We start from the raw sequence: 12,568 nt of genomic DNA on the forward strand, positions 1-12,568 counted from the left end.
TACCTCTCCAGCTTCTCCTGCCTCTTACCACTTTCAGCCTTGTATTGAGAAATACTGAGCTACTTCTCATTTCCTGTGCACAGCATGCTTTTTCACACTCTATACTTCTCAAGCTGTTCCTTCTGCCGGTGTGCTCCAATCCCTCCTCTTCAGACCTTGCTAACACACTTGAAAATCAGCACAGGCATTATTTCTTCCGTGAAGCATCCTCCAGACACCCAGCTCAGTGCCACCTCAATGCTCCACCACATCTTATCTTTTTAGCTCTATATCTGCCGTTAGGACACTTCCTGGAGTAAAGGTTCCTTGGCAGTATTTCCCCCTGCATTGTACAATCTTGCCAAGAGCCGCTTTTAAATCTAAAGCCTATAACAATGTCTGATCCACATCGTGTTCTCAGTAATGTTTATGGAGCAATGTACCTGTGTAACGTGAGTCATATGTCCTTATGAACATATAAGAAGACTCATGAATATGTAAGAAAACTAAGGATCAGTAAATACAGCCCTCTAATTTTACAGCTGATATATCCTGAACTGAAATCAGAATATTTTGGTTTTTAATCAGATGATATTTCCAGGTATACCATTCTGGATATTTTGCAAGTTATAAAATATTTTTCCTTCACACCATTAATGTTAAAAATTCTAGTCAGTCTCCATTACAGCTTAATAGTTAACATAACAGTGTCCTTTAATTTGATTTTTTTTTCATTCTTTAAGTTATATTTACTTGTATTTATAGCATTATATTTTATCCTATACTTTAAAATTATCCAAATTACAATATAATTTTATCCTGAAATTATTGTTTTGTTCTTTAACCAAAGCAATAATAAGTTGGCTTTTTAAAAAATAATTGTACTGTTTGGCAAACTGTGATGGTTTCTGTATCATGTATCTTTTACAAATACAAAATAGAGATTATTTGCCAAAAATATATTTATGCTTTTTTTCTAGTAAAGACACTGAGTCCCAACAGTAATGTTTCTGTTTTCCTATTTTGAGAAATCAACTCTAACCCTAACCCTAATGCTAACTGTAATTTGACTTCCAGGTAACACTAGTTGTAAGGAATCCTCCTGCCAATGCAGGATATGTGAGATACATGGGTTTGATCCATCGGTTGGGAAGATCCCTTGGAGAAGGGAATGGCAACCCACACCAGTATTCTTGCCTGAAAAATCCCATGGATGGAGGAGCCTGGAGGATTACAGTCCATGGGGGTGCAAAGAGTTGACAAAGACTGAGCGTGCATAGCACGCTCTCCCATGCAACCATAAACATGACTTGATCTTGATTAGAATTTAGGAGTTAGAGTATCTAGTCAGAAAAAAAAGAATCCTAAACAGACCCATAGCAACAGAGAAAAAATGGGTGGTTGCCAGAAGGGAAGGGTTTGAGGGGATGGGCAACACAGGTGAAGGGGATTAAGCGGTGCAGATATCCAGTTATAAAATAAATAAGCCACAGGGAGGTAATATACAGCTTAAGAAATATAGTCAATAATTATTGCTATAAGTTTGTATGGGCACAGATGATTACTAGGCATATCACAGTGATCATTTCATAAGGTACACTAATGTACCATACCCTATGTAGTATACCTGAAACTGACACAATATTGTACCTCAAGGATGCTTCATTAAAAAAGAATTCTAAGAAAATAAGCAAACAAACAAATAGATGTTTCTTTATATTGAGTTTGTTAGGTTTGGAATTTCAGCTTTGAATTAACTATTGGGAAACTATAGTTAAAAGAACTAATGAAAGGATTTGAAAATTCATCTGAGGAAATAAAAATTCTAAATAACTCTGAGTTCTACTAAGCTCTGTGCTGTAGCAGACCAGCTGCTACCAAAGCAATGTATGTGTATTTTATTAGCTTAACTTCTTGAAAAAATATCCCCAATGAATTATGGCTCACTTAAAATTCCTTGAATATTACATTCTCGCCTATAACATAAAATAATAATATCTTTCTCGCAGACACTGTCGTAAAATCTAAGTAAGGTGACACATGTGAAATTATTGTGTTAACTTTGGATGTATGTTTACTATCTTAATTATGCTACAGGGAGTAGTAAGATGTGTATTATAAATCTTCCCAGTGTTTCTTCCTGTTTCTCACAGTTTAGAACTGTGATTGTTTATTTCAGCGGCTTAGCAAAAAAGAGAGAGAGAGAGAGAAAATAATTCTCCCTGAAATATAGTAATCATTTCACAGCTCCACTTCAGTGCAACTGGGGTTTTCTCTCCAGGCTGTGAAGTTTTGCACCATTTCTTCTGTAATTCACTGCTGACTTGGACAACAGGCCTATATTTTGGGGGGAGTTAACAAGTGCCTTTCCCAAGAAGCATTTACTGGAGGAAAAATCACGTCTCTCACGTTTACTCTCCCTGGTAATCTTCTCAGATAGCCTTGTCTCAACATTTGGGGAGGGTTTCTGGGTGCTCTGGGATTATTTCCATTCTCACTTACAGAAAGATGATTTAAATTCTCTACTTTCAAAGCTGTAGTCACTGTGGGATTTCTTTGTATGGACAGAACCTCAGTGAGAAAGAGTTCTGTGATTCATTGTGCTTACGCAATGAATTCATGGAGCTATGAAGCCATAAACCATCTTGAGGATAAACAGAAGGGTAAAGGTCTGCTCACCAAGAAATCTGTCCTGAGTAAGGATCGAGAATTAGTCTTTCTCGTTCTTGATCTAGCTCATCTCTCTCAATATCTCTCCTTCTCTCCCTCCTTGCATCCTCCCCTCCCTTCCTTCCTCATAATAGTTAGATACATGTATGGTGGCGCTAGTGGTAAAAAACCCACCTGCCAATGCAGGAGATGTAAGAGATTCAGGTTCAGTCCCTGGGTCAGGAAAATCCCCTGGAGAAGGAAATGGCAACCCACTCCAGTATTCTTGCCTGGGAAATCCCATGGACAGAGGAGCCTGGCATAATCCATAGACCCGCAAAGAGTCAGACACGACTGAAGTGACTTAGAACACTCACGTTAATTTTGAGATCTGTCCAAATTCTTTGAAAGACCTGTCCATTTTTTTTTTTTTTTTATCATTTACCTGGATTGTCAATGTCACTGTGTTTCCTCTAGGCATTTATTCTCAGTTCTACATGAAGAGTTATCTAGCAGAAAGGCAAGTACAACCTGCCCTTGAGGCTGAAATTATGTATGTCCCTGTTCGGAATTACCCAACAGGCTATTGGTAGGGATGGTGACTCTTAAAATATTGAAATAGAAATTTGTGGTGTGTGCGTGGTTTCAGTACCAGCTCCACCACTTATGAGCTATTCGACTTTGACTGAGATAGTTTTAATTGCTGTAAGCCTCAGTTGTCTTGGGCTTCCCTGGTGGCTCAGACAGTAAAAGCATCTGCCTGCAATGTGGGAGACCCTGGGTTTGATCCCTGGGTTAGGAAGATCCCATGGAGAAGGAAATGTTAACGCACTCCAGTACTCTTGCCTGGAAAATTCAGTGGATAGAGGAGCCTGGTGGGCTACAGTGCATGGGGTCACAAACAGTGGGACGTGACTGAGGGACTTCACTTTCACTTTCAGTTGTCTTTATTTTTATTTATTTTTTTTTATAGTTTCTTTTTTTTTGTTTTGTTTTGTTTTTATTTTTTCTTTAATTAGGAGGAAGTAACAACTTTGTGCGGAGAAGGCAATGGCACTCCACTCCAGTACTCTTGCCTGGAAAACCCCATGGACGGAGGAGCCTGGTAGGCTTGAGTCCATGGGGTCGCGAAGAGTCGGACACGACTGAGCAACTTCACTTTCACTTTTCACTTTCATGCATTGGAGAAGGAAATGGCAACCCACTCCAGTGTTCTTACCTGGAGAATCCCAGGGACGGGGGAGCCTAGTGAGCTGCTGTCTATGGCGCACAGAGTCGGACACGACTGAAGCGACTTAGCAGCAGCAGCAGCAACAGTTTTGTGAGACAGGTAGGGTGGTGCTGAGCAATTGCAATTACTTTCTGAATAGAGAGCACTGCTGCTCCCACGTCTTTACCGAAGAACAGAGTTATATTTTCACAAGATGCTTTTGTGACTTTTCTCTATTTCACACCTTTTTGCAAGTGTTGACAATGAATTCTCCAGCTCTGTCGTGAGATGGTCAGAGTTGATAGCTGGCTATTCCCTCAGCTTCCAACAGAAGCCTCTCATTATGTGTGTATAAATAAGGGTTCTCTCCTAATTCTTTTGGACACATGTCAGCAGATTGGACCAGAGAGCCTGTGTCTCTGTACTGTATTTTAACACCACATGGACAGATCAGTCCGTTCAGACAGTGATCAGGCAAACTGTACCAGTAATCTAAGGAATTCTTAATAAAAGGGTATAATCTCTCAATAGCTCCTTTGAATCTGTTCTACACAACTCTTGCTCAGATAATTTCTTCCCTCTAGAAAGGAGTTCTACAAATATGAAATAATTAATGAGTAAATTTTAGAAATAATGTTATGAAAGAAGAAGCATTTTTCCTCCCTCCCTTCCAACTTCCTTCCTTCTTTCTTTCTTTTCTTCCTTCCTTTCTTCTTTCCTTGCCTCTTTCTTTTCCTCTCCCTCCTCCTCTCTGTCATCTCCATTTCCCTTCAGAATGAGCTAACATCAAGGCTTGAGACAGTTGTGAGTTGCCAGCAATAAGCAAAATGGAGATCCTGCCTCAGGTAATAATGAGAAAAGGGATGGTAAGGAATTTTGGCCAACATAGTTAGGGTGTATTTGATGCTTACTTAAATTATGGGTTTTATTATTTTGAAAAGTCAAATGTTACTAAAAGCTACAATCACTTGTGCAAGAAAAATGAGTGATGATTAGATGAAATTGTTTGTCGTGACAATTAAAAACAGACTGTGCAAGTTTGAAAGAAAATCTCAGAAGGTTGAGACAAGTAAAAATATTAGCTCAAGTTAAAAAACTATCATTACAAAGTGACCAAAAAATAAATATATCTTGACACTATCTCTAAGGTCAGTTTCAGAATTAAATTAGAAGTGAATTTAACATCAGAAGAAAAATATCATGATGTCATGGATATGCCTAAATCTATTTTAGATGAAAAAGAACTGTGCAGATTGAAAGCATCCATCAAGGACAGCTTGAAAAATAAAGTTTAGTTTGCTTTATTGTGGGTCTAAAGTTAAGTTAGCAGAACAAATGTATGGACAGTGAAGATTTAGTAATTTTATCGAACTTGTTGATTTCATTTTTAATGATGTAATTTGCAAAACATACTAATCCTTAAAGTTCTTGTGGGCAAAAAATCAGTAAAGAAATTTAACACTTAACAAGATTTATGATTTTTTTCCCCCACTTTGAGACAAATCCAAGATAGAAAAAAAGTGGGATGTTTTCTGATTGGCCAGAAAACACAGCATCATTCACTAAGGGCACTTCACCTCCATGAATTAGAGATTGTCTCTTTGAATCTTAGAGTTCAATAGGCCATTATGAGCAACACAATTTCTTTGGAAAATATCATCTCTATTGATTCATTCTTAATGAAACAGGAACTGATTTTGAAAGCCAGCTATTTGTGAGATTTTCTGAACTCTGTATTGATTTTTTTCTCAATCATAAAATTATCTAAAATAATAAAGTGGATTGATTCATTTTTAATTTTAGCAATAAGGAGGGGTTCCTAAAATTGACTTTTTTTCAGTGTTGAACTATTTTAATCAATAATTCCAGAGCAAAATTGTTACTGATTTTGCTGCCCATGAAAAGAGAGCGGCTATAAAAATGATACCTGCAACCAGATGGAGATACTGGATTGTGGAGAAGTATCTTGAAAAAATTTAGGTCATTTACATCTGATTCAAATTAAGTATTAATGATAAGCATGGAAGTGATTCAGTGAGACTTCACTTAAAATGTCTTTTTGTGAAGGTTTTCTTATCATAGTAAAGTGGCTCATAACTTAAAAAGAAACTTAGCACAGTTATATCACAATAGGTCTGAATTTCAGTAAAAAGACACACTAATTGAAATTTCCATCCAAGGAGTATGAAAATATTGCATCATTACCCCTGCTCGGCAGCACTCAGAACTTCATTTCTCACCAATTCTAGGGCAGTTAAAAATAATGCTGTCAATATAGCCACACATATATGTGACCCTGAATTTATGAAAATTGACTAATCACAAACTGGTACATGTTTTCTGCCCTGCTTGTAACTCTGTGTCATTCTTCCTGTTAATTCTCAAAATTATGTATTAAACTTTTTTTATTCCAAACAATCAGTCTGAAAAATTTTTTCACATTGAAAAAAATGTTTAATATCTATAGTCAAAAGCTCATAAACTCATACACCAAATAGTTACTTTTGGAGGGAAGGACTATAAAAACTTACATTTTCAACTTTATGGACTCCTATATTTGAAATATTTTGTCCAGAATATATAAAATTTATGGTGAAAATTTTAGTTTAAAATATATATTAGAAAAGCTGACTTTGAAAGTAAAACATGAATAGTAAGGTATAATAGAGAAGATGCTGCCAGTTGCAAAATGATTATTTTAGGATGTTCCTTTAGACCCTGATGCTATTTCTTCCATTGAGTCTATTCTGTTTTTAAAAGAAACTTTATTGCACATTTTGAAAATACTTTCAGACGCTTTGTTGACTTTAACTGAAAATTCATTAAAAGAGTATATGACATATTGCAAGGGAGGGGTGGTCAATTTGTATCAGCACAAAAAATTCAGTTAATTTTCCTAAAACCCTCCTTATTGCCTTTTTACATTTTCTGCTTCCCACTGAAATCCAACCAACATAAAACCCCCTTACTCCTAATCAGGGATACTTGTGGTCATTTAAGTCATGACTGTGGTCTTTCTCTAGATGTCTAACCTTTAATCTTCACCTTTTCAATATATCTCATTTCTTCTAGTGATATCTATCTTTAATTTAAAAGCCTTCTGTTGTTCAGAGACCATCAAGAGGGACATGCATTGCCTCATTGTCCATTAAAGATAATTCAAAGGGAAGTTCCATAAAACCTCCATTAAACCTTTGCACACAGTCAATCATCAAGTATCTGGATTGTCCTATACCTAATTTATCTAGTAAATACTGATCTGCCACAGTACTATGTTCTATGGCTGATTTAAAAAAAAAAAAAATGAAATGCACATTAATTCCTTTTCACCAAAGGCCCCCAGTATCCATCCCCCCCACCACTTTCAGAGTAACAGAAACTGTATATCTTAGCAGGACATGTGGCCATCTAGAAGACTACATTTTTCACTTTCATTTGGATTAATATGTGTCTATATGACTAATTTATAGTCAATATGATATAAGGGGGAAGTGATATTTCCAACTCTTCCCTTTGTGCTGGCTCTAATCAAGATGGAGTATCCCTCTTAGGTGAAGAATTGACCTTGGAAATGAAGTAGCCATCTTGGATAAAGACATAAACTTAATATCAGTCACATTGCAAAGTCATAAAACTGAAGAATTTGGGTCCTTAACACAAAGGAGCACCAATTTATACCTGTATTACCTACCCAGTGAAATAAAATTATTTCTTATTTAAACCACAGTTATTTTTTAGTCTACCCATAGCCAAGCTTAATCCTTATTTAAATAGCAATTAAAATAATTTATATGAGATTTGTTTTCTAACAAATCTTATATAAAATATTTTGGATATAATACTTTTCAGTGCTTCTTTTTCTTTCACCAACAAGTTAAATGAAAACTTTTGCTAAAGCAATATTTTAAATTTTTTGTTAACTGCCAATGCATTGGAGAACAGCTATAGCTATAATTCCAATTTTAGTGGCATTTAATCCTCAATCTATTTCTATCCTATCTGGCTCATAGTTTCTTTAAATATTTCTCTCTACTTCAGTGAGTCTCATCTGTCAGCACCACAGAATTTAATAGAGAACACAGAGCTGGAAGTAGGTCAAGCAGAATTAGGTCCCTACCTTACTATTTGATATTAGGCAAATTATTTTCTCTCTCTTGATTAGAAACAACTATTCTGCCTTCATGATAAAATCTTCATTAACTTTAGATGCATTCTCTGTTTTACTGTAGCAAACTAGGCAGTACTATGCAGTCATGAGTCATGTATATCCTAGTCTTTTTATTCTTCTGCTCCAATTTTTATTAAAAATATTTTAAAGCATGGATACATATGAATGAATATATATAGTACGTACGTCAATGGACTTCTCTGGTGGCTCAGTTGATAAAGAATCTGCCTGCAATTCAGGAGGCCTAAGTTCAATCTGTGGGTGGGGAAAATTCCCTATAGAAGGAAGTGACAACCCACTCCAGTATTCTTCCCTGAAAAATCACATGGACAGAGGAGCCTGGTGGGCTACAATAGGGTCATAAAGAGTCAGACCTAATTTAGCAACTAAATCAGTATATAGGTCACCTATGAACAAAGTGGGCTTCCCAGGTGGCACAATGGTAAAGAATTCGTCTGCCAATGCAGGATATGTAAGAGATGTGGGTTCAGTCCTGAGTCGAGAAGATTCCCTGACATAATAATGGGCAACCTGCTCCAGCATGCTTCCCTGGAAAATTCCATGGATGGATGAGCCTGGTGGGCTACAGTCCATGGGGATGCAAAGAGTCGAACACGGCTGAGTGACTGATCACACACACATGAAGCAAAGAAATTTTAAAAACACTTGTGAACATATCATTATTTAAAGACATAACATTACAAAATTCTAGAATCTACCTCTATGTTCTCCTCTATCCTAGCCTACCCCTCTCCAGAAGAAGTAGCTACTGTGATTTTTGTCTCTGTCAACCTCAGGTTGCCTTTATTTTTTCAAACAGTTTTAATATTTTCATGTATGCATGTAAGAATATATTGTTTAGTTTTGGTTATTTGGAACTCTTTATGAATGGAATCATTGTACATACTTTTCTGTTTTCATTGATCATTGTTTCTAAAACTCATCTGTGCTATTGTGTGTGACTGCAGGGCATTCATTTTTTTGATGTATGATATGTACCAATAGACCACAAAGCATTCATTCTTCTTTTGATGAATATATTGTTTTGTTTTTCTATTAAAAAACAACCTGCTGTGAACATTCTTACACATCCCCTAGTGCGCATATGTAGGAATTTCTCTAGAGTATATAATTCTAAAAATAGAATTGTTGGGCTGTAATTGCTTTCCAAAGTGCCTTACACTTTTTTGATCCTCAGAATTGCGTGTAGTAGGAAACCTTCTCACATTTGACTTAGTAGATTTCTCAATTTCAACCAATATAATAGGAGGAAAATAATACCTCATTGTGGCTTTAACTTGTATTTCTCTGATTGATAGCAATGCACATTATTCTGTTTTATTAATTTGTGTTTCCTATGGAAAGACTATTCATATCTTTTGCCCATGTTTTCTATTGCATTATTCATCTTTTCCAGTTGATAAGTAGGATTTTTTTAAATTTAAGGTATTTTTAATATTATTCTTTCTCATTATATTTCACAAAATATCTTTTTCAAATTGTAACGTCATCTAATTCTTTTTGGGGAAACTTTAGTGGAATAAAAGTTGTTAATTTTAAAATAGCAAAATTTGACAATCTTTCTTTAATGCTATCACTTTTTTACTCTTATTTTAGTGACCCTCCATTTTTTTCAAGCAATCCTCAGATGATAAATAAAGGTATTCTTCTATATTCCTTTCTAAAAGTTTAAGTTGTTCCTTTCATATTTGAATCCTTATTCACTTGGAATTAATTTGTACATTTGGTGAGATAAGAATACAATTTCAGTTTTCTGTTATTTATTTAGATAATTAATTGTTCAAGCACCATTCATTGAGAACTCCATATTTTTAAAATAATCAGCAACATTAACTCTGTTATATACCATGCTTCCCTAAATCTTTGGATGTGATTCTGAGCTCATTATCCTGTTTGTCTGGCAATTTTTTATTGGATAAATGCCACTGTATTAATTTCTAGAGAAATACATTTTACTATTTGGTAAGGCAATGTTTATCTTGTCACAAGAATTGCTTTAGAACTTCTTGGGCTTGTTCTGCCATATAAATTTTAAAATCAACTCTACCATGTTAATTTTAAGACCAACTTAGCAGAACTAGCAACCAACAGTAGCAATAAGAAATGTGGTAGTTGAAATTTTATTAAACGTAAACATAAAATTTGTGGAAAATTGATAACTTCAGGTGAACATCACTAAGGCTTTTTACTAACTTCTCAGTATAAATAATGAAAACTAGAAGACAATGTAAGGATATACTCAAGTCCTAAGAGAAAATGACTGCCAAGACAGAGGTATACCAAGATCTCACCACCAGCAAGCACACACTCGAGGAAACATTAATGGGTATTCTTCTGACATAAGATAAATGATCCAAAGTGGAAATATGAAGATGGAAGAAGTGAATAAAAATGAAAAAAGTGACTATGTAGTAAACCTAAATGAATTTGACTATACTATACTATGGAATTTAAAATAGAGAGTATAAAGATAACCAGCTAAAGAGTTGAAGGAATATCAAAATACTAAACTCTGTATTTTCTAAGAAATATTAAAAGTTCTAATTTAAATTAGAAAGATGGTAACAATAACCCTGTATACGAGACAGCAAAAGAGACACTGAAGTATAGAACAGTCTTTTGGACTCTGTGGGAGAGGGAGAGGGTGGGATGATTTGGGAGAATGGCACTGAAACATGTATAATATCATATATGAAACAAGTCGCCAGTCCAGGTTCAATGCACGATACTGGATGCTTGGGGCTGGTGCACTGGGATGACCCAGAGGGATGGTACGGGGAGGGAGGAGGGAGGAGGGTTCAGGATGGGGAACACGTGTATACCTGTGGCGGATTCATGTTGATATATGGCAAAACCAATACAATATTGTAAAGTTAAAAAATAAAATATAATAAAAATAAAAAATAAAAGCAGAAAAAAAAATAAATTAGATCTTAAAAACCAAAAAGATGTACTATTATTCCTAGAGTTATCACAAAGAAAAAAGAGTAAGGAATATTCAACCATCAAATCAATAGAGATGGAATGGAATAATTAAGTTAGAAGGTATAAAAGAGGGAAAAGTTCTATCCGAACACTATTCGCATACTGTTCAAGATGGGAGAGAGAGGCATAATATATCCATTAACTTCAGAATTTTTAATATATGTATGGTAAAAATCACAAAAGTAATGACTACACATAAGTTCTAATTTTTAGGGGGTAGGATCAATGGAATAATGAAAAATAAAAGCTATCAAAATGTATAAAAGAAGACAAGTCACACAGAATCAGTAAGAAAACAGAAATGACTGAATAAGATTTTTAAATGTTCAAATACATCAATCACAATAGTTCAAATGAGTCAAATTAATAATCACAATAATTCAAATGAGCTGAACTGGCAAATTAGAGGAAATTGCTGGATTAGATTTAAAATAGAAACAAACCTAGCTGTACAGTGTTTTAGGAGATACACATAGGCTTCTTCAGGGTCTAACCAGGCTCCCTTTAGTTCACTTGGAGAAGATGACTCAACAAATGGGATTCTACTGGTGGCTGTGGACTGGGCTGTGAGAGTTCTGCTGGGCATCTGCCCTCCTGGCGACACAGCTTTGAACTTATTAGCATATAACTCACACTATCTGCACCAGTTCTAGCTTAGTGAATGCTTTTCTTTCTTTCTTTCTTTGGTTAAATCATTTCTCTTTTAACTTCGGAGATGTCCATTTCTTTCTAATGAGCTCAGTTCAGTTCAGTCGCTCAGTCGTGTCTGACTCTTTGCGACCCCATGAATCGCAGCACGCCAGGCCTCCCTGTCCATCACCAACTCCCGGAGTTCACTCAAACTCACGTCCATCAAGTCAGTGATGCCATCCGTCCATCTCATCCTCTGTCGTCCCCTTCTGCTCATGCCCCCAATCCCTCCCAGCATCAGAGTCTTTTCCAATGAGTCAACTCTTCGCATGAGGTGGCCAAAGTACTGGAGTTTCAGCTTTAGCATCATTCCTTCCAAAGAACACCCAGGACTGATCTCCTTTAGGATGGACTGGTTGGATCTCCCTGAAGTCCATGGGACTCTCAAGAGTCTTCTCCAACACCACAGTTCAAAAGCATCAATTCTTTGGCGCTCTGCTTTCTTCACAGTCCAACTCTCACATCCATACATGACCACTGGAAAAACCATAGCCTTGACTAGACAAACCTTTGTTGGCAAAGTAATGTCTCTGATTTTGAATATGCTATCTAGGTTGGTCTTAACTTTCCTTCCAAGGAGTAAGCGTCTTTTAATTTCATGGCTGCAATCACCATCTGCAGTGATTTTGGAGCCCCAAAAAATAAAGTCTGACATTGTTTCCACTCTCTCCCTGTCTATTTCCCACGAAGTGATGTAATGAAGTTTATCTCTTGAAATACATCTGGGATATAGCTTTATTTGACTGGAGAGGTTATCAAATTATCAAACTCATCATACTGCAAATTATCATTCAGTTTCATTACAAAAAGAATTGGGTTGGCCAAAAGTTTGTTTGGATTTTTCTGTATCATCATATGAAAATTTT

This window comes from Bubalus kerabau, chromosome 11 (assembly GCF_029407905.1).
Source record: "Bubalus kerabau isolate K-KA32 ecotype Philippines breed swamp buffalo chromosome 11, PCC_UOA_SB_1v2, whole genome shotgun sequence".
Classification (NCBI taxonomy): domain Eukaryota; kingdom Metazoa; phylum Chordata; class Mammalia; order Artiodactyla; family Bovidae; genus Bubalus; species Bubalus kerabau.